Source organism: Eupeodes corollae, chromosome 1 (assembly GCF_945859685.1).
Source record: "Eupeodes corollae chromosome 1, idEupCoro1.1, whole genome shotgun sequence".
Classification (NCBI taxonomy): Eukaryota; Metazoa; Arthropoda; class Insecta; order Diptera; family Syrphidae; genus Eupeodes; species Eupeodes corollae.
This window is the reverse complement of record NC_079147.1, coordinates 75,275,084-75,299,259: the sequence shown is the minus strand read 5'-3', so window position 1 is coordinate 75,299,259 and position 24,176 is coordinate 75,275,084. Positions and strand designations below refer to the sequence as shown.

At 33.9% G+C, this 24,176-nt stretch overlaps 1 protein-coding gene and 1 pseudogene across 4 annotated transcripts in view; one reads left to right on the top strand and one right to left on the bottom strand.

Moving 5' to 3' along the window:
- Window positions 1-24,176, top strand: part of LOC129953797 (protein roadkill) — a 448,090-nt gene that overhangs the window by 341,694 nt on the left and 82,220 nt on the right. The window lies entirely within an intron of this gene.
- Window positions 15,267-15,765, bottom strand: LOC129953803 (peroxiredoxin 1-like; annotated as a pseudogene).

The following is a 24,176-nucleotide window of genomic DNA, read 5'->3' as shown; positions in this document are numbered from 1 at the left end:
TAAAATTTCTTTGTTTTTTAAAGTTGCTTTTTTACATTTTCATTAAATGTGATTTTTGTTGTTTTTTTTTTTTCATTTCAGGTGGGTGACATAATTTTCTGTATATCTCTAAAGAAACTCTAAATGATTTAAGACGAGAAATCAGTTTTGTGAGTAGGAGGAAAAAGGTATATCATATTGTTTTCTGTTTTTTTTTGTCGGGCTTGAGATGATGCTGATGTAAGATGCAGCGCAGTAAGTCACAGCATGCAACTCAACTATAATGCATATTGTTTTTTATCATCATCATAAGTTTCAGTACCTAGACTGAAAATTGAATAGTTTCATAATAATTTTTGTTTTCAAGATTTGAAGTTTCGATAGGGAAGAGAAAATTTCGTGACATCTTCACTTTTTTTTCTTTACTTGAGCGATGAAGATATGACTTAAGACCTAAGTTATGGAAGTGTGAAAAGTTATGCATAGCCATTTTTTAGCTACTAAACTGTGCGATCAAAAAATCCGTAAGGTAAGAAACGTAATAGTCTAAAAAATCCACTGTTCCTGATAACTTACAGTCTTGAGAAACATAGTACATTTACTATTACTTTAGTAACAATCAGACGTCACTTTTATGTTTACAGTCTTAGATTGAATCTGTCACTTACTTACAGTCTCTGATAACAGATTCCAATGTATCAGAAACTGATGACAAAGTGTATCTAAATTACAGATGAAGTGTAAATTACTTAGCAAATTAAAGAATTATTCTAACAGATGTCATAAAATAACATTTAAAGTTAGATAACTGCGTATTTACCGTCTGAGATTGTAAAAGTTTCTAATTTACTGTCTAAGATTATTTTAAGTCACTTACTTATTGTCCAAAACTTAGTTAACTCTGTGCAGAGTTCTATAAATTACTTTTTTGATGAATTGTAGTATAGTAAAATAAATATCTTCACTGGATTACACATTAACAGATGTCATAAAATAACATTTTATGTACATTTACCGTCTAAAAGGTTATAAAAGTTTCTTATTTAAGGTCTCAGATTATTTTACTTTCTTACTTAGGTGCTCAGCAGACTTCACTAATGTCAATGATTTACAGTCTGAGATAAAATTAAGACATAGTCCGAGATAATCAAACTTGATAAACTAGAAGTCCAAGGTGATTCTGTTAGAAAATTTCTTTGTCGGTCTCACACAATAAAATCACTGATGTGAAGTCTTACTTCAATTATTTACAGTATCAAATTGAAATTGTTAGCAACTTTTTCTTATTACAGACTAAAAAGTAAGATGTCAATTACTTACAGTATAAAGAAGTATAATCGAATAAGAAACATGAAGAGATGTAGTTAATATCTACTTCAAAACCTCAACCGCCAGTAAAAAGCACTAGAAATTACAGTCTCTATAGATTCACCTTACTTTACTACAGTCTGATTTAATAACAGTCTTATTTCCAAACTGTTTTATAAAAGTCATTAACTAATGGTTTTGAAATAGCAAGAGTTCACTTTTCTACTATCCTTTACTGTATAGCCTTTAAAATAAAGTTCTAAAAAGTAACCGTCCCTAATTTACTGAGATAGCAATTTTCTCTTAGTTCGTGTTTTCGAATTAAACATGAAGATATTAAGTTACAGAGTGAACTGTCACAGGATTATTGTTTACAGTATAAGTTATAGATTTAAGGAAAATTTAAATTACAGTTTAATAATAGCTTATGGATCTAAAAAATACATCTTTGTGTTATTTCTTAAAGGTTAAATTATTACATTTTAATTTACAGTATGAAGTCTTAAAAAGAAACCGTCCTCAATTTACTGAGACAACAATTTTCCCTTAATTTTTGTCTTTTATGGTAGCAGCTCTTAAAATAACACTTGAAGACATTTAGCTACAGTGAACTGTCACAGTTTTTTTGTTTACAGTATTGGTATTATATTTAAAGAAAATTATTTCTCATGACGGTATTAATTTAAATTACAGTTTAACATAGCAAACTTACTTAACTTACAGTTTGAACTAGAATTCTTCCCTTAAAAGCTCATGGATCTAAACATCTGACCTTATAAATACAGGTTTATGTCACTTCCTAAAGGTTAAGGTATTACATTTAAATTTACAGTATGAAGTTTATGAAGTCTTAAAAAGTAACCGTCCTTAATTTACTGAGACAACAATTTTTCCTTAATTTTTGTTTTTTATGGTAGCTCTTAAAATATCACTTGAAAACTTAAAGTTACAGTGAACTGTAACGCAGGGTTCTTGTTTACAGTATTAGTAATATATTTAATAAAAATTGCCCCTCATTACAGTATTAATGTAAATTACAGATTGATATAGCAAACTTATTTAAACAGCTTGATGTAAATTAACTTCCTAAATAGCTCATGGATCTGAAACATTAGACCTTAAAAATAAATGTTGTTGTAACTTCTTAAAGGTTGAGGTATTACATTTTTGTTTACAGTATGAAGTTTATGGAGTCTTAAAAAGTAACCGTCTTCAATTTACTGAGACAACAATTATCCCTTATTTGGTAGCTCTTAAAATAACACTTGAAGGCTTTTAGTTACAGTTAATTGTCACAGGTTTCTTGTTTACAGTATTAGTAATATATTTAAAGGAAATTGTCCATAATGTAAATTACAGTTTCATATAGCAAACTTAGCTACATTACAGTATAAGGTAAATTTACTCCCTAAACAGCTTATGGATCTGAACCATCAGACCTTAAAAATACTATATGTTGATGGCACTTCTTAAAGTTTGAGCTGTCAGATTTTAAGTTACAGTATGAAGTATCAAAAAGCGCTTAATTACAGATTGGTAAATTGTTCAAAGTCAAAGAAATTTTGTAACTTTTAATTTTGATCACAGCTATTAGCTGTCCTCAATAAATTACAGACTAAAGTGATTGAATTTCCTTTTTTACAGTTTAGATATTAATTTACAGTGTAAGGTAGTGAATAGTTAGTAACTCTTGTTTGAGACTACTAACCTTAATTTTATCCTGAAATATCAAACATAATAAAATAAATTCTAAAATTACAGTCAGATATAATTTACCGACTTTATTACTGGACAGAATGACAGGTATACTGCTTTTTTATAAGTTTGTAATCTGAGGTAAAAAATGACTTTTATTTACCGCTTGACCTATCGAAATTTCGTTTTTTACTGATTTTGTTAACAAATGTCACTAAATTACAGTGAAAGGTGAAAAAGACTATCACCGAATTTCAAATTCCTTAAAAGATTGTTGTATAGCTATGACTTTCCCTCTTTGTAATTATTGGAAAATTTGTATTTCCATGAATCAACCTGAAATAAAAATTCAAGTTCATGTGACTTCTCGTTTATGTACACTCCAGAAATTGTTATCTAAGTGCATTTTTATGACATTTGAGAAAAGTTTGTGACATTAAACATGATACTTCCTCATGTGTCGATGTTTCCAAAGGTATCTGAAACTTTTCACAAAACTCTATACGTGAGTATCTGTGAGTGCTCAAAACTATCTAAAATAATTTCAACTTCACCAAGTGATAAAAGCAATTTGTCACGCATCTGCAATTTGCTGCTGCTTTTGATGTAGCTCAGCCGAAGATGATGCCGCTGCCTCCCAAAAGACCCATCAAGCTCCTATATGAGCTCCCTTGCACCTTTTAGGAATTGATGCATTGTTCTGTTTGTTTTGGTTTTTGTAGTTGTAGTTAAAAGTTAAAAGAAAAATATCATATTATGTTTTCATGTTTGCATTAATTTTCGAATGCAAACAATTTACTTTCACTTAATATAAAATGATTACAACCAGCAGCAGCGGCAGTAGGATTGGTTGTAAATGTAACATTTCACTTCGAATTTTAGTTTTTTTTTTTTTTTTAAGTTTTAGTTTTGAGAAAATGAAAGCCAGGCCGGTTAGATAATAATCAACATCATGCGTTCGTCGTCGTCAACGTCGGTCGATCTGAATGGGAAACAAACGATTTGACACCATACTAATTGTGTGTTGATGATTGTTTGGTTGGTTTTTCGAAAGATAATAAAATTCAAGTTATATGGGATTGCAAAATTGTTTAAATAGGAAAGTATAGTTTTTTGCACAATGAGTACTTTTGTGCGAAAAGAAAATGAATTTTGATGATGTTCAAATACTATACCAACCTAATGTCTAGGTTCATAACGATTGACTTTCGAACTTTCATAATCTTATAAAACACTTTTACCGGTATGAACTATAGGTACCATTATCAACTTAAGTTGTAAACTGTAACTGAATCTTTACAGAGTGGTTCAAAGTTTTATCTTAGAGCTGACTTTTATTTCAGTGAAATGCCAGAAGAGAGCCATTTAAGGCCTATACTTTTTATTCACCAAAAAAACTGAAGTTCCTTTCTGGTTACTGTGAAGCCAAACATGTTTTTGAGTAAAGAACTCATCGTAAATAATTTCAACTAAAATTGGAAATCGCTTATGAATTTTTAATAAGTATGGGAAGAATTTGAAAATATCTCAATGTTAGGTTTTTTGACCTTCTTTCAAATTAATGTTTTCATCTTAGAACCATACCCTTGAAATGCCGTAAAATAAATCAAATTTACATTAAATTCACACATAATTAATTTTTTGACATGATGTTTTTCCATGAAGTCTTTTTGCAAATAGTTGTTTGTTGCTTCATAGATCTAGTTTAATAGTTGGAAACACTTTGACCTCAATGAAAAAGATTTAATTCTGATTTGATTGGCGTTTAGCTTAATAGTAAATCTAAGGTTGATTTCAGTACTAAAGTTCTACATACTTGACAATTGGAAAACGTTATTAAGAATTTATTTGTAAAATATACTTTTCAGCTTAGAACTTAACCATCGGCAAAATGGCCCTTCCACTGCCATAAGTATTAATATCTTTCAAAGAAAACTTTCCTATGTTCATTTCGCTGATATCAGCTTACAAAAAATAAACATATACATCGCTTAAGTTGAAAGGCCTAAATTTTTTGAGAAGAAAAGTCAGTTCGTTGAAAAATTGAGAAACATGTTTTCTTAAAGGATTAAATTTGTCCATGCATTTTGAATTGATTTTAGGACTTTAACCCATAGATTGCTTAGATGATTAAGGCGTTAAATACTTTATTCTTTTCTGGATTGTTGAAATATCCAATAGAGACTAGTCGCAGCTCCGAGGCCACCAATTGATAGCGCCAAAACGATTTGAGAACTTTGTTGTGAGTGGTATTGCGCTCGTGTCTCCAATGTTAGTTTAAACAAATGTCAGTTAACAGGGTTCTGTATGGTTCACCATTGACGAAATATTCCTTCCAGCTTCATTTGTGAGGAGTCAAAATCTGCAGCAAATTGTGCCTATCTGTGGGTGCAATGGCTTATCGACAGTTAAGTGGTAGTCTTCCGAGCTCCGAATGTGGGAATTAAAGTTACCAAAATCGGTCTAAAATCCAATTCAAACTGCTGTAAGATCTGAATTTCAAAGCTGTAAAGGAACAGATGCTCGGGCGCTTTTAAATTCTGAGTCGGTTGTATCTTTTTATAACCCTTTGATGACTGGTAGTCACATCGTAAAATCACGTATGCAAACTATTTTGTATTGTACTCCAGTAGTATAGGAATTTACTAAGATATATAAATGATTTGAATCCATTTATAAAAGATAATTTAATAATTCGGTCATCATAGAGCTAAGCGAATCAAATTCCAGGCTTGTGCGTGAAATTTTGATTTGTGGATGGTGATCTTTTGTTCGTTTGACAACATGCATAATGAGTATTGTCCACCAACATAAGAGTCTTACAAGCTTTTTGTTCATACTTGCTTCAACAACTTCCTTTCAAACAACACACTGTTTTAGCTACACAGAACTAACTTAAGAAAGAACAAGTTGTGGAGCTAAAAAATGTCCTAATCCGAGAAGTTGACAACTGTCAGTGTAAAAATAACTTCTGATTTGAAAAGAAACCGCTAGATGGCCTCTTCTTAATTCCTTATTTTCTATAAACAACAAAAATCTCTATAGCCAAAGCCTACAAGTTTCAAAAATTAGTGGTCTTACATCCCTCAAAAAGTCTCAAAAAAACGCCTTTTTGCTTATTCGATAAGGGAACTGTTCAACGTTATGTGTGTTGAGTTTTAGCTTAAAATTTGGAAGTACTCGTATTTCGGGAGAGACATGAATATTCGGAGCCTGGGGTCGGTCGGGCAAGATACAAGAATGGCTCGAGATAACGATTACGATGGCTCTGTTAAGACTTATGAGCATTTTTCGAAGCTTTTTGCATTTCAAAATCGCTGTTCTTTGTTTTAGAAATCTGTTCAAAGGTTTGTTTAGGGTTTTCAATAAGAGCATAACAAAAGTTTTTTTTTTTAAATAAAACAAAAACGGTTTTGGATAGTACGAGTACGTTCGATGCCATTAAGAATGGAACTGAACTCAATTTTCGAAGGTCTTCAAGAATAAATCGGCCGATACTGCTGCAGTTTTAAGTTCGATATTCGTACGAAGTTCATCAATCGTCGCTGGCTTGTTAGCATAGAACATAGACTTGACGTAACCCCACAGGAAAAAGTCCAACGGCGTCAAATTGAACGACCGAGGCGTCCAAACGACTGGACCATTTCGTGAGTTAACACGTTCCCCAAACTTGGATTCCAATAAATTGCTTGTGACATTTGCTGTGTGGCTTGTGGCGCCACCCGTCCTGGTGGAACTACATGTTCTTCAAGTCCATACCATCCAATTGGGACCAAAAATACTTGGTTATCATTAAATGGTAGCGATCCCGATTCACAGAAACGTGCCGGTCCAATAACGCCGCCGGCCCATAAACCATACCGAACCGTAATTTTTTCGGGATGCAATGATAACTCATGGAGTACGTGTAGATTGCTGCCTGACCAATACCGCATATTTTGTTTATTGACGAAGCCATTCAGTCAGAAATGAGCCTCATCGCTGAAGATGATTTTTCGATGAACATCCGTATCATTTTCAAGTTGTTGATCAGTCCAATTCACAAAACATACGATGCTTCTGGTGGCCAAGCGGTTTCAGTTCCTCCGTCAATTTAAACTTGTAAAGATGTAGGCAAAGATCATTTCTCGAAAAAAATGGACGTAACGCTCTTAACGTTGAGGCCACTGACTCCGATTTCGGTGGTAAATTTTGTATAATTTCGAATCGTTGTTGGCTCGTCTATCTTTCCATAATGAAATGGCAAACCTTACTGAAGAGAAATGTCAAAAGAGCGACAAGAAAAATGGCGTCGTTTTCTGTCCCAACAATCTACTTTTGTAGCGTTCCTGTTGAAAAACCCTGTACATTCGTGTTCCTATGACAGAGTATACATTTTTTCGGAAACCAGTAGTGTTTTAACTTTAAGAGCTTACTTGTGTGTCAAGTTTTTACACTTTGCGGCAAAGATAAGACTAGCCTCTCACTGGGAATCTAACAAAGAATCCCTAAGAATCTACAAGAAGGCATTAAGGAAATCCAAGCGATCTTCTTGGCGATCTTTCTGTGGTACGATAGAAGAAACTTCCGAAGCCTCTAGGTTAAGGAAAATTCTTTCAACTAGTCAAGCTATGCCAAGCTGCTTAAAAAATGCAGACGGCTCCTGGACAAGTTCAAGTAATAAATCGCTGAACTTACTATTGGACACTCACTTTCCTGGTAGTTATCTTACCGAAACTTGCAATAATTATTTACGTTCAAGTTCAAATACAACATATCCACAAGGTCTGATCACTAGGGATAAGCTACAATGGGCTCTCAACAGCTTCAAACCATTTAAATCTGCAGGACCAGATGAAATAATACCAGCCGAGTTACAAAAGACTTCTGATATAATTGCACCAATCCTTGAGGCAATTTTTACCAGCTGTCTTTACCTGGTCCATGTTCCCTCGGCATGGAGAGAAGTTAAAGTTGTTTTCATACCTAAAGCAGGTAAATGCTCCCAAGTCAATCCTTAAGATCTACGACCTATAAGTCTATCATCATTCCTTCTTAAGACCTTGGAAAGATTGATTGATATCCATTTAAGGGAAAGTATTGATAGAAGACTTCTGTCTTCGTCTCAACATGCCTACTGTAAAGGTAAATCGGTGGAAACAGCGTTACACACTTTAGTACGCACTATCGAATATTCCCTCCATCATAAAGAGTTCACTATGGTTGCTTTCCTTGCTGAGTGCCGGGCCATACAGATATTCCAGGTAACTGTAAGGCAGATGAACTCGCCAGGAACGGTACAGTACATTCCATCCTACCACGTTTGGCAAGTACTGGCATACCAATCGCTACTTGTAAATTGCTGCTAATGCAAAACGTCGCTGTGAGGAGGGAAGGCACCAGGTGGAACAACATCACCACGTGTCAAGTCACAAAAAACATCTGGCCAACATTGGATAATGAAACTGTCTAATAGGAAAACACGCTACGAGACTAGGCATGACTTTTGCAGAAGCTTTATCGACGAGGAAGAAACGGTTCTTCATCTTCTCTGCACATGCCCTGCTCTAGCTCAAAAACGCAAGAATTACCTAGGAGAATTCTTCTTTAACGATCTAAACGATCTATATCATATCGGTATAATCAGCCTCTCACGTTTCGTAAGGGACTCAAGCTGGTTCCGTTGAGCTTAGGAGGAAGCCTCAAGATTCATGTGGTATCACAATGGGCCATTAAGCTGGCCTAAGTGTGACTAACAAATATCTTAAAATTCGTATGTCTCCGATGCTTCGTTGGGGGCTCTTGAGGGGGCTATCTCCTTAAGGAAGTGAGTCTAGAGCAACCAATATTGTTCATTTCATTAGAAATTAGAGATCAATGTAAAACATATTTCAGAGAAAACCATTGCACATAAAACGTAAAAATTTCTTTCAAAGGCAACTCAATCCCCAATTCCACATTTCTAACTTTCCAAAAAGTAATTGTATTTTATTTCTCCATAAACTTCACTTTTGCCCTTTCAAATTTGATACAGATCAAAGAAGATCCTCCTCATCCAATCACTTTTTGTATAATTATCTTACACCTACAAAAATATCGGTGAAACAAATTAGCTTCATGTATCGTAGCCTATACCACCCAATTTGAATCTTGAACGATATCTAAAATTGCTATTTGAATTATATACTTTCTTTCTTTCTTTCAACCTTTATGTCTAAATTAATCCCAATTAATCTCTTTCTCTCCCAAAAATTAAAAAAAATAATAAAACTAACAAATTTAGAAATTATACAAAACTACAATAACGAGTGTTGTATCTAAGTATCTTCTTCTTTTGTATTTTGTTGTTATTAAAAAGAAACTATCTGCACAATCTCTCTTTTTTTTGCTTTGTATCTTGTATCTATTTATGCAACAAAGAGAAAATTTGTATCTGATTTCAAAGTGGTTCGCACTATTTTTTCAAGATTTCACTTGACCTTGATGATTAATGGAAGACCTTAATGACCAAAAAGACGAATCATTTTATGTAACTGACTGTTGCAAAGCATATCGACTCCCAAAATGGCTTCCAAAAAGAAACAAAAAAACTGACCACAAAATTGAAAAATAATCTCACTTCCTCGTGTTAACCGATGCACTTCGAATTTCAAAATTATCAAGAAAAAGTGAATGGTCATAGCAGCAGGCAAAGGTGCATAATAACAGTTTGCGTGGCTATGAGTAGACTGTTTTAGGATGGATTGCCCTGCCAGCTTCTTGTTTGCCCTGCAAGTAAACTGAGCTCTACACTACCGGCTGCTGCTGGCCATTTCTGCTACTGCTGGTGCATAACGTCGATATTGGAGAAGTGGTCTGGTATGATTGGTATTTTTCTTTTTCACTGAACTGCAACTCTATAGAGATCGATGACGGTGAAAGAAAACAAACAGTCCGAGTCCGTTGAGAGGAGTTATTTTAGAAAGTCAATCGAATGGCCTCCGGAGAATGGCGGCAACACCGACCGACAACTTACCCGAGAGCCTAGTTATATTACCTTTAGACGAGGCGTTGGTCACGCAATACAAAATTAGTTTCCCTCAAAAAACCACACAAAACATAAACTTATCGAATATTATAGCTTGTTAAGTGTTGTTTTGTTTTTTCTTTCGTTAAGAAATTCGCTTAATTCAGGTAATCATATCGAAATAAAAGAAAACCATAGTCCGACTAAGACGACGACGACGCAACCATCATCACCATCGCATCGCATCGGTGGGAGATCAAAGCTCTTTAAATGGAGACCAAACAAGAAAAAAACTACTCATCGAACACAGCCCACTTGGTTAACCACGACGAGAGACGTTAGCCCCAAAGCCATCATCCACTTCTTCATATTGATAAATTATTAGTTCTGCTGCATGCCACACACGCTCTCTCTTTCTTACAAATCTTTATAATTCTTCACCTCTGTTGGATTTCTGTTGTGTTGTGTTTTTTTTTCTTACCATGTGGTAAGTTTGTTGAAAGATACACGAAGAAGCAAGCATGGGAAGAAAATTCACAATCAGAATCAAAACAAAAACCGAAAAAGATACAAAATCCAGTAACTATAAAATAAAATTGTGAACTCTAAGCATGGCGCCTAATACATATAAGCTCCCCCGTCCCGAAATACTCCGATCAACAACTCCCTCTCTCTCTCTTTAAGCATTCTATATATTTCTCTCCTTTTCTCTCTTCACCTCTCTTCTTTACCACTCACCATCACCAGTCACCACTCTGCCATTTGGTGTGTGTTTCTTTTTATGCATTGCATTGGATTCGAGAGTTTTTAAGGGTTATGCAATAAGCTTGTTGTAAGCAAGTCTGCCAGCAGCAGCGCGTGGGGCGCTAGGAGGTTCCTCGATATGGTTATAGACGCATATGGTACTTTTATTTCGTGTTTAGTGTGCTAGAAAGTATCTTTTTGTATATTTGGTTCGTTTGAGTATTTACAGTTGTGGTCAAAAACATTAAACCTGATATATTTAGCATGAATGTTTTGTGGACAGATGAAAGCAAAATTGTGTCGTAGAACTTGTCCCAATTCCGAACGAATTTAACTTCAAATAAAAATCCAAATTTATTAAACGTGGAGGAGCTAGTACAAGGATTTGGATCTGTTTTTAAAATAACGATGAAGGAAATGTTAACGTTTAGAGAATGGAATGATGCCTAAGGCATCTTAAAGGATGCTATTAAAGTGATTCTTCCAACAGGAAAACGACTTGAAAGTTTACCAAGAACCTAGCCAAGGAATAACCTAGCCAGTCGCCAGACTTTAACTCGATTGAAAATCGCTTGATGCAAGCCAAGACACGATAAAAAACACGGGTCTTTTGTTAAAAAGATTCTGGGAATCGAGCAACCAGTTGTAAGATGTCAACGGGGTGAAAGCTCTATTCAGGCGCTGTCCGGTTTTTATAGAAAAAAAGAAGCTGGGATACAACCAACACTGACAACTTCCCATTGGTGCCCGCTAAAAGTAAATTTATTCCCATTTAAGAAATTTAAAGAGAATCTACAATTTCATTTAAGTATTTTTGGTAGAGCTTTAAGTTTTCTAAGAAACACTGACTTGAAATGTTTATAAATATTAACAGCAAAATTTAAATGGGATTAATCTTTTTTATCAAGATATTCGAGTCGTGCTATTAGTTTAAGCTTGTATTTATTGTATGAAATTTTTCTAAAAACCTTACCAATTGTTTATAAGATTAAATTAGTTAGCAGTAATTATCTTTAATTTTTGCCAAGATATTTGAGTAAACAATTAATTCTTACCAAATTAACATGGATTCTTGTTACGGTGGCACGGATCCGAGTTTTTCAACTTTCAATAACTCTTCCGCATAGATTCGGCTAAAATTTGAGCGATAGCCTGTGTTATTTTCCCTTTAGATCATCGGTTTTCCGATTGTAAGTACAGCAGCGCTCCATTAGGAGGAGCATAGGGCAGCAACAAGATCCTTCCACCTATCCCGATTCACTGCAACTGATCTCAGCTGTGGCCACGAAGCAATACCCTGAGACCGAGTCTCCTTCAAAACTAATGACTTTCAAGTTGTCTTTGGTCTTCCAACGCGTCTATTACATTGGGGATTCCATTGGACCGATTGTTTTGCTATATTGTTGCCGGTTTCCTCAGTTCATGGCCTATGAACCATTTCCGTTGCATGATTTATAGGTCTAGTTTTTTCTGTCCGGTCCTATTCCACAGCTCACCGTGAGAAATGGTTTGCGGCCACCAGATCTTCAGAATAGATCGCAGACAATGGTTAACGAAAGCTTGTAGTTTGCTTGATGTTGGCAGAGCATTTCCATTTTTCAGAAGTATATAACAGCACCGATTAGACGTTGGATTCGACGAGTTTCATCTTGGTGCGTAGCAATATTTTGCTAGAGTTCCACACAGGAGAAAGGATTCCAAATGCACTACGGGCTTTGTTTATTCTACAGTTAACATCCAGTTCCCTTCCGCCATCGAGAGCTATAGAACTTCCCAGATAATTAAACTGCTCGACCTCCTCTATGGTCCACTGCCTTAGAATAAATTGTGTGCTTTGGCCCGTGTTCATTGATTTGGTCTTATTTGTGTTCTTATCCTTAAGCCAGCCACCTCTCCATTCAATTGCAGCGAATAACACATCTGATTTAAGCATGCCGTGTTGTTTGCCATGAGATATATATATCGTCAGCATAATCTATGTGTGGCACGTAGCGCCGTTCTAATTGAACCACATGTCGTCTGGGTCCATATGGTTTAATTTGGGCCATAAAAATGTATTATAATCGTTATGTAGCGCTGGCGCTGGCTGTTGACGGTGACCGCCTCAATAACGTAGTTTTCAGAAAAGTACGGACCAATTACGCTGCAGCCGGCCCAAAATCCACACCAAACGGTAACTTTTTGAGGATGCATTATCACCTGCCATTCATCTAAAAGTGCATCTCGTCACTAAAGATGATTCTTCGACTAAAATTGGGGTGCTCTTCCAAATGATTCGAAACAGAGTTGTCTATGGTGATGAACTTTGAGCTCCTTGGCCAGTTGGATCTTGAAGGGGTGTAGGCCATAGTTCGGTCGCAAAATTCGCCAAGTTGAAGTCTGGGATTAGCCGAGTTCTTGTGCACCGTGAGGAATAAACTGTCTCTGGTTCTGCTGTACACCTTCACGGACCGCGGCGATGGTCTTCGCAGATCTTCTGTTTCTGGAACGTACATGTGTTGGCTGATTGTTTACTGAACCGTTCGTCTTAAATTTGGGCACCAAATGTTAAAGAGTCGACTGTGAAAAAATACACATGTTAAGTTTTTTTAAGGTTATCTAAATTCGTGATGGTTTTCTAATCCCTATCTTAATATTTATTTAAAATATTGACAAGATCTCACAAAATTCTTCGTAATTTTTTAGAGTTCACAGTTTTTAACAGAAAGAGAAAAATGTACTGGAAAGTTATGAAGAGTGCTATCACATCCAGTTTTGAAGTTGGGATTCGAAATTAGTATTCAAAATTAACTCCAAAACAATGAAATCGTTGAATTATAAGTTTCTTAAAACTTTATGTAGAGTCAAATGGAGATCTATAACTTATAAGAGTTTGCAGAAAATGCTTCAAATACTTAAATGATTTCAGCTGAATCTAAATGACAAAGATTTATAATTTGTTAAATCATCAAACAATTTTATGTTATCTTAAAGTTCTGACATCGATGAAAAAAGTGCTTAGTTCTGATTCGAAGGGTCTCTCTAAATGTAAAGTTAAATTTAAGTTGACTTCAGTGACAATTAATGGACATTCTTGAACATTGGTGAAAAATACACAAGCTTTCTTTGTGAAAGATGATTTTCTAAGAGTAGACAAGTGTAAATCATTATCAAAAAGGCTCTGACAAAGCCATAAGAATCCATGAACCTAAAAACTTACTTTCCTATTTAAATTTCGCTGATATCAGCTTTACAGAAATATATGTCTACACCATGTTAGTTGCTTAATTTAATTTTATGAAGCAAACAAATCAGTTCGTTGAAAAATTCAGACACTTTTTTTCTAAAAATTTCTTTTCAAAATGCAATTAAATGCACAAAAAGAGATTTAATATGTCGTTTTTGGTTGCTTTGACATTTTAAAAACCTGTCCTTATTTTATAAAAATTGACAGGTGACAATCTACAAATCTGTAACACTTGTCTGACAAATCCGTACTTCATAAAATATTGATTGATGACAATTTTTTTAGAAAAATACAGTGATAAATATGTCATGACAATTCTGTCATTAGCGTTGTATAAGCTTGAAATACGGTTTAATCGAAAAACGATAAAATATGGAACAAAACTTTTGTATTTGGTTTCAATTTTCATCGTTTCTCGAACAACTTTTTCAATATTAGTAGTTACAGAGCACTGAGTCTTTGAAACTTGCATCGGCGAAGTTTATTATTTAAGATCTTTTCACTGTCAACACTGTTAAGTAAATACTGACAAATTTATTTAAATTGTAATTTTACTATTTTTTAAGTTTAAATTTTTTTAAAGCCGTCAATTCGATTTTTCTAATTAGTTTAGCAAATGTTAACAACAATATTTTTATAAAATTAATTTAGTTTGAAGTTAATATCTTTAATTTTGGCCATGGTATTGGTTAAACCTTTGTTCAGGTCACGTTTTTGAGATATTGCTTTTTATAATTCGAAAAATGTACATGAGACTATCGAAATTCGTGGTGGTTTTCCAATCCTTGTTTTTAATCTCTATTAAAATATTTACAATATTCATAAAATGGTCGAAAATTCTTCACAAGTTGTTAGATTTCATCTGTCTTCTAAAAATCTTAAGGAAGCGCTTAATTTTTCATGCTTAAACGGTTTTTAACAAAAACAAAACGTTCAAACAAGTTTTTGAAGTTTGGATTCGAATCCGAGAATGTGAATTTCCAAACACTTGGAAAAATACTAAAACGATTTAAGGAGCATCTGGAAGACAAAGATTTATACTTTGAGAAATCACTTTAAATTGTTAAGATGAATGTTGTGTTTTACCTTAAAAGTTTTGACATCTATGAAAGAAGTGTTTAATTCGGATTTGATGAGCCTCTCTTAATGTAAAGTTTTTTTTTCTAAAACATCGAAAACCACTGGATCGACTTTTATTTATAAAACAAACAAAAATAAAACACAAAAAAATGCAACTGGGAAACTTTGTTTTCCTCCATTTGCAAGTATATTTTTTTAAGGAAAGAAATCAATCAAATTCCAACTCCTTAGTTCCCGGCAGAGAAGTACTTATTCCTGGGATTTCTTTGGATCGGCAACAATTCACTTGCTTACTATTCTTCCAGTTGGCTGGACAAACTTCACCATGCTCATCAGTGAATTGGAAAGCCTGTACCCGAAGGGTTTCATCCACGCTGCGGCCTACAGGCAAGTCATTTACGGTAATTTGACGCAAGTTTTGCTTTCCATCGATGATTCATAATCCACGGAAGGAAACACCGCTTTCTTCATCCAATACACCAAAGTTACGTGCAACCTTCATTGACTTGTCCAATTGACCAAGTTCGCCCTATTTGCGTGGTGTGTTGATCCACGCCAAATGGGTTAAGTGTGAATCTGTCGAGCAGCCAATGGCCTTACAGAATTCCTTTGCACGGTCTGAGAAGGTGATAATCTCAGTGGGACATACAAAGGTGAAATCCATTGGTTCAAAGAAATCTCCTTGAACTGTCCATTGACAACAGCAGTTCCGGAAAATATAGTGGGCTGGCTTCTGGAGTTGCGGCATCTCGATGGTAACGGATAAATTAACTGGAATTAATTTTTTTGGTTAAATTTTTTTAATTGCATACAACGACAGCGAAGCGTGTACTTTCCTCAAATGCTGGGAACAGTTGATTTCAGTACCAGCAATCGACGAACAATTCAGAGATTTTCTAAAAGTAGATAAGCTAATACTAGCTTGAACCTAAATCACCAGCAACAAGGCTTTACCAATGCCATAAGAATCAATTACCTTTAAAAAAAATGTTCCTATCTTGAATTCGCTAATTTCAGCATTTTGGAATTATATGTCTCAAGCTTCTAAGTTGTATGGTTTAATTGTTTTGAGTGAAGAAATCAGTTCGTTGAAAAATTCGGACACTTTTTTTTATAAGAATTTCACTTAAAAATTCACTTAAATGAAGAAAGAAGATTTAATATGACTTTATAATATATTTTATGGTTAAGAACTGTGTTGTGTCTTATCTTAGCTCTCAAAAACTGCGTTTTTTCGTGTCTTAGACATTTTAAAAACCTGGTCCATAGTTAATAAAAATTGACAGGTGACAGAAAAAGAAGACTTACAAAACAACATTACAAATCAAGTCTTTCCCTTCATAAAGTTGATAATTTTCAATGGAGCTATTTTTTCGACCGCAGCTGTAGATAGGTATCAAAATCGAGGTATGAAATAAATTGGTATTCGATTAAGCACTTGATTGTTGTTTTTTTTTTTTGGATTTTTGTATCAAATTTGATTCTGAATTGAATGTAGACTAGAGTCTACGAGTGACGTTCGTCCAGAAGTACAAAATTTAAAAATATCTAAAAAAAATGTCTAAAAACTAATTTCACGGAAACTCGTTCACATTGCAGTGCATAACTCTACTACTGTACCGTAGGTAAGGTAGTTCGTATATAAATTACTATATATCGAGTTGAGAAAAAGTGATATCGATTCGATTAAGTTTTGTGCTCAATTCGTTTTTAATTGATGACGAGGTCTCCATAGAAATTTATAATTGTTATCGTTTTATTTTTGTATTTCTATCTTGTATGATTAAATACCTCTCATTCGTATACCTATCTAGAGACTCGTAACTTTTGTGATGGAGTAGGGTGAAATGTTACACAGCTGTATTCGTATTCGTATTTGTATTTTTATTTTTTTACCTTCAGTTTCGGAAATGCATGAGGTTAAGTCTCACGATTATGAGGCGACACGCTTTTTGACTTTCATTGAGAAAGACGGAAGTATAATTTGTTTGCAACACAAAGTTTGTTCGTTTGTATGTTTGTATGTATGTCGGTTGGGTTTCTAATTTTTGTGTTTGAATAATTAATTTTTGTAGGTAGGTAAGGTAAGGTAGGGTGTATATGTATATCACGATAAGTATAGCCAGTTGTAGGGAGAATTTGAAATCGATATTATATAATAATACAGATATTTTTGGATTTAGATTTAGTATACTTACGAGTAGTTATAGAAAAGTATCTATGTATAAAGTTTTGATGGTGATGATTTATAAATGAAGTCATGCTTATAATAAAATTCGAGAGAAAAATGGGGTCAAACTTAAATTATAATAGGCATAAAGTAGAGCAACAGTTTTTTGGAGGACAAGTTCTATAGTACTATAGTAGCTTGAATATTTTTGTATTTTATGCAAAAAACGAGGTTTCCGTGATTTTTGTGGTAGCATTTAAGAAAGATGTTTACTGTTCCAGGAAGAGATTCAAAACTAACTTTGATTCATATAAATAATACATCCAAAAGTAGAACTTAATTACTATTTTTATATTTTATAAAGAACTCTTAATTAGTCGAGAAATAACTTTAAAGTCAAATAATAATGATGCCTTTATTTTGTCATCTTTGACATTATATTTACCTTTTCATAGCTCTTAAGGTCTTAAGCCACTCTACAGAAAACTTCAAAAGTCTTCCTCATTTGACATAAGAATTTCAATTTCGATCTTTCGACTCTGCATATAAATGTGCCACCTATAAGAAATTCAATTATGAACCACGAATGACCAAATCTACGAACATACCCCAATATGTCAAAAACTTATCCGAAAGCAAAACCAAATAACAAAACAAACTTTGAACCACTTTCTAAAATCTACAATAATTTTTAAAAGAATTAATATTATTTTCTTTATTTCTCTATTGAATCTTCCAGTTTGAGCAATTTACTTTATTTTGTAAAAACCAAGCAAAAATAATCTTTTTTTTATTAATTATCTGACAGCTAGCTTTCACTTCAGAAACAACAAAAATTACAGTTTCATTTTATGTATGCTAATCAAAAAAAATCAAATGGGGTGGCGCAACAGTCCATTGTGAACCAGGGCCTAGTGACTTACAACTCTCAACCATTCCTGTATGCGAGTACTGTTGTCAGGAATGGAAGGGACCTACAATTTTAGGCCGAATCCGAACGGCTAGTTTGAGAAAGCACTTTTTCATGACAAGAATTACTCTTGAAGGATTTGTCAATTCCTCGCAAGAGGCAGTACCCGCGAAAATTATTTTTTTTTTTAAATTGAGGTGACACATGCAGGGATTGAACCCAAGACCCCTTGCATGACAGTCCAACGCACTTTTTTTTTTTTTTTTTAAATTCATTTTTATTAATTTATTCTTAAACCTATCTTAAAGCTAGACAAAAATTCATAAAACTAGCCTAATTATCCATAACTTACAACTAACTTAATGGTCCCATACGGACACTCTAAGCTAAACTATAACACTTAATACTAATGCCTTTCGGCCCTAAGATCTATTTTACTTCAATTTAAATTTTATTTATTTTTGTATTTATTAGAAAAGTTTGAAAAAAAAAACTAATATCAATATCCTTTTTTTACTTTTGCTTAAAAACTACTTAAAATAAGGTCCTTAAATAAAACTTAAAACTAACTTAAACTACCTATTCTACCTATAAACTACTTAAAACTAGAACAACCACAGCAGCAAATCTAACGTGTTTTGTTTTTATATTTTACTGTCTTTTTTGTATGTTTTTTTTTTTTTTTTTTTTTTTTATTCCATGTTTTTTTTTCCTTTGATTTTTTTTGTTTTTTTTTCTTTTTAATGTTCTTTTTTTTATTTTTTTTTTGTATTTTTTGTATTTTTTTTCTATTTCTTTTCGTGCCACCATGCCTATTCTACTTAAAACTAAACCCTAATACTATTAAACAAGTATGTAAGCCGGCCAAGGCTTAAAACCCCATCCCGACTACCCACTATCAAGTGCCGATTGAAGCCACCAAAACTGGTTCTTCTGCTTCACCCTATCAGTTCGGTCCCGTTCGGACACAGCCCTACTGAACCGAGGGAGCTCTGCTCCACCTTGTGCCATGACGTCCCGATTGTGCAGGAGTCGCCTATCCACGGTTCTTCGTCTGACGTGGTAGATTAACGGAACTGCCAATCTATCCTGTATCAGACCGCATTTGTCTAAAAAGAGGAATGCCTCTGGTGGAATGAACCCGCTCAAGCGTGCACTTTCAAAATACTCTTCGTTCGGATAGAACGCCCCGAAAATTAAATTGTTGGTCGAAGACATAGCTCTTGCAATGTGACCTCGAACGAGTTTTATCACGAAATTGTCAATTCTGTTGATTCGAGCCCCGTTTTCTAGGACCTCGTTGGAATAGTAATGCACATAAGAAGATTCGGCTGTTCGATATAAGCCGGTACAGCGTCGTAAACACTGCCGCTCGAACACCCGAAACTTCTCCATCTGGGAAGGGGCAACGCCGAACCACACAGGACAACCATAAACGATCATTGGCCGTATGAGGGCCATGTAGGCAGTCCAACGCACTAGCCATCATGCCACGGGTACGTATGCTAATAATTTAAACAAAAAAAAGAAGTATCTTAAAGTTCAATAGATCTATTTTTTTGGTCACACTGGGAAACCAAATTTGTCAAATAAGGCCTGACACAATATGTTAAGGCCTTAGCCTTAGCGTAAAATTTGTATGAAATTATCAGGAGCTGTGGGTATGGTAGCGGTCCATTCAAAAATTAAAATTACCGCAAAAACGCTGCGGATCTGAAAAAAATAATAATCTAAATTGTAAAATAAAATTCCATTCGTGGAATATCCGTCTATTCTGTAGTATTACTGAAAAAATCCTAAAAAATCTATTTTTTCGGTCTCTAGAGTGGCCTGAGGCCTTAAATACTGGCGTGACGAATTTTATCAAGAACAATCTTACTTTTTTGACAAGAAGACCTGAGTCTTCCCCATACATTCTATTCTTTCTACTTAGACCATTTTCGAGGAATTGACATACATAAGAGTTACTTTCTTCACGAATGTGGTTTTCAATCTAGCAAAACTTTTTTGGAGTTGGTCTTTTTTGGCAGCTGTCACTTAGTTTATGCTTAGTCTTATGCAAATTTATAACCAAACCATCGTGTTTATAAAAAAGCGATATTCTTGACCATAACATTAACATTAAAAATGCTGCTAAGTATTTATGATTTCTCCGACGTCGATGCCAGAAGTTTTTTACCCCTTCTAATCTGGCTATAATTTATAAAGCCTATATTCGTCCAAAACTTAAGTACAATATCCATATTTGGGCAGGTTGTCCTATAAACTACTTGAGTCTCTTGGACAGAATTAAAAAGAGAGTTCTAAAAATTATAGGTGACCGTTGTCTAGCTGAAACTTTTGCATCTTTCGAATACCGTTCGTCGTAAGGTTTCATGTCTCTCATTATTTTATCGCTACTTTCATAAGCAATGCTCTAATAAGATAGCCAGTTTCACTCCTCCCCTCAAATCAGTTTACCCTTGAGCCCAATTTGGTCGTACTGTAAAGTACAGAGATTCTTTTTTTAACCGGACTAAACGAATGTGGAATGCTTTACCAGAAAGTTCGTATGCAGAGACTTTTTGTGAAGTTCCACAAGGCTGTATATTGAGTCCGCTGATGTTCGCTCTTTTTATCAATGATATTGAAAATAAATTACCGGGAGGCGTCAACTATGGCGATTAATTTTTGAAAATTTTGTTCCATGTTGATAACCTAGTGGTGTTCTCTGATAACCCAGTCAAATTGCAGCTTCAGATTAATAAACTTAAACAATATTGCCCATCGTGGGATCCCAAAATCAACATTTCTAAATATAAAATTATGATTTTTAAACCTCAAAACCGTTCACACATTAGAAAATACCACTATTGAAGTTGTCAGCGAGTATAAATATCTTGGTTTTACTATCCCTCATAATTCGAACATCAAAAATCATATTAAAGCTATAAACTCGATGTGGTCACATTTTCTTTCAAGAAGCTTCGTGGACCCTACATAGAAATTTAAGGTTTATGAGGCTACCGTGAACAGCTGCTTTTGTTATGTGAATCAAGTTTATGGATACCAACCTGAGGATATGTAAGTTATTCAAAGATACTTTTTCATAAGAATCTTTTGGCTGCCGCCTAATTACGCTCTTTATGTTGAGTCCGGGTTTCCACAAATAAATGTTATAAATTTAAAGGCCATTATCTTATTAAAGTTACGCCTGATAGTAATCTGCACAATCAAACCTGCTTATATCACTCCAGTGCCAGAAATAGAAGTTTTGTTTTAGCTAAACTAAAAGCCCCAATTTTCCATAACTTGAACCTCTTAGAGTTCGGTTTTTTCCGTTTTAACTAAACTTAAAGTCCTCAAGGTCCTCAAATGTTCTTAACAGTTACTGATATATATAATATCTAAATAAATAGTATTCCTGAAAAAATCCCTAAAAAAAGTTTTTTTTCTTCTCTAGAGTGGGCTAAGGCCTTAAATACAACATGGCCTAAGTCATACATTCTGTTCCTAAAACTAAGACCATTTTCCAAGCATTAACATAGATAACGGCTGTCGTTTTAGAGGTGTGGTTTTCAATTTAGCAATAGTTTTTTTGGAGTTGGTCTTTTTGACAGATGTCACTTAATTCATGTTCAGTTTGGTTTGAACTTAATTCTGAAAAAACGTTTACAACTTGTGTCAATTTATAACAAACTCTTATCTTTATAAAAAATCTGAATTCTTGTCCATAACATAAGATTATATGCGTTTTATTTCTTAATCATCATCACGTTTTGAAAAACACCCTTTTTATCGAAATTATTTTCAGTTCAAAAACGTCAAACTTTTTAACTAACATCAATTGAAGTGGACTAAAAACCATAGATTTCCCCCAAAAATGTTAACTTTTACGGTTCAATTGTTGTATCGAAGAAAGCTCTGTTAAGACTTATTAGCATTTTTTGAAACTTTTCATTCAGGAACGCTTTCTTTTTGCTTTAGAAATCTGTTCGAAGATATAAGTGGGGTCGTGTGTCACAGTGTACATGTTTTTGGATACCCGTAGTAGTTCAACTTTCAGAACTTACTAGTGAGCCATATTTTTACACTTTTCTGAAAAGATAACTTAAAAAGTTCCTAACCGATTTTCTTAAACCAACGGTTTTTTATTCATTTTGAAAAAAAAAAATCGATTTTTGCTACATTTTTGCATCAACAAAAAATTCAAAAATAAAAAGCAACAATAATGTTTGCTTTGAGCTGCTATAGTTCCCGCAATTATATTCCGACCTTGTCAATACTCTTCCGCAAAGCGTGATAAAGTTTAAAATATGACTTAAACGTAGTTATCTAGATACCTGAAATACAATTACATTTTCCATTCTATAAAACTACAGTGGAACTTCCAAAAGTCGAACTCTCAAAATGAAAAAAAAAAAAATCGTGTTATAGAAACTTCGATTTAAAGAAATGAGAAAAAAGTTAGTTTATTTTTTTTATTTTATTTAATGGAATAAGATTTAAGAAAAACAAAATAGTTTGTGCTTAAAAAAAATCAGTAATCATTCGTTGTCGTTTTTTTTTCATAGCATTTTAATTTATAAAAAATTTCAGTCTCGTTTATAACGTTGAAAAAAAACGATCTGGCGTGTTGTTTTCAGTGAAAGAGCATCACGTATTGTTTCCAAGACTTCATGGACCTTAGCTTGTTTCGGCTGCGCAGTTAAGCCTTTACATGGATCTGTCATGTTTGGTGGAAAAAAAACAAGTTTAATAGACTTTAAGTTTAAGTTTTTGGGCACTTCAGTTGTCAACAAAAAGAAGGATTTTTCGTTTTTGATTAAAAAATACCTTCCTCCACTCCTTAACCCAATCTTCAAAAAAAATCAGTTACCATCTACGACTTTTTACTCCTTGTAAACATTGTTGCTTATTGATTTTGCCCATCAAAAGAATTTTAAGTTTTTCTTTTCCACTCATTTTTGTTGTAATCATACATGTTACCCGCTCTTTACTATGTTTACCACCGTGACATTTCTCACCCTTAAAAGCCAATGTTTTATTTGTAAGGCTTTTTAAAAAAGTCCAGTTTCGTCAGCATTGAAGATGTCATCATCAACTGTAACCTTCGATTAGTTTTGGCAGAACCCTATGTTTCCAATGCTCGCAGTCTTCTTGATTAATTGAGGCACTCTCTCCAGATAGTGTTTTTTGAACTATGCCATTTCTAATTGAAACTCTCTATTAAGGTGTTGTCACGTCGAACCTACCTATAATTGTCCCTGAAATCGGGAGGTTTTCATTCCTGGCTTCCGTAAACCATTTGGAGACAGCCTTGTCTACACGATTATATTTTAGACTTTTTTTTCTGACGTTTTAGGATTTTTTTTTCTCTGTTCTTCAATGTGGTGGAAGGTGTACTTTGCGGTAACCCATATTTTATGGCTACAATTTTCTCTCGCTGACAACTTAAAAAACTAAACAAAACTAGGAACTTTTGCGCTAAAAAACTAGTTAACCCTTTTATAACCGAATTTCAAATGAAAAACATGCAAACTCTGAATAGCCATCCCTCTTCTACAAACAAAACTACAGAAACTTACCATAGTAGACTCAAGTATTTTTTCAAAAAATTGAAACAGAAGTGTGTTTCCCAAATAACAGCAAAGAATTTAGAATGTATCTACTGAAGAGACGTCTAAAATAATTAAAGTAAAAAAGAAAGAGGTTAATAAAAATATGAATTCCCCAATAGAAGAAAAAGTAAGAGTTAAAGAAACTATTTGGCATCAAACAGAATCTAAAAAGTTCAATTTATATAGAAATTCGACTTACAGAAGTTCAAATTATGAGGGCAAATTTCATGAAAATTAGGTTGAAAACCCAAAGTTCTCAAAAAAAAAAATTGAGTTATAGAAAAATTCAACTTAAGAAAGTTCGAGTTTAGGAAGTTCGACTGTACTTTAAATTTTTAATTTTTTCGATATTTTCCAAAATGCGAAATGTTTTCATTTCCCATGCTGATTTTAAACTGTTTTAAAATACTCGAAATACATTTTAACATTGACGCTAGCATAACTCCAAACGAGCAACTTAGTCCCTTTTTTTAAATAAA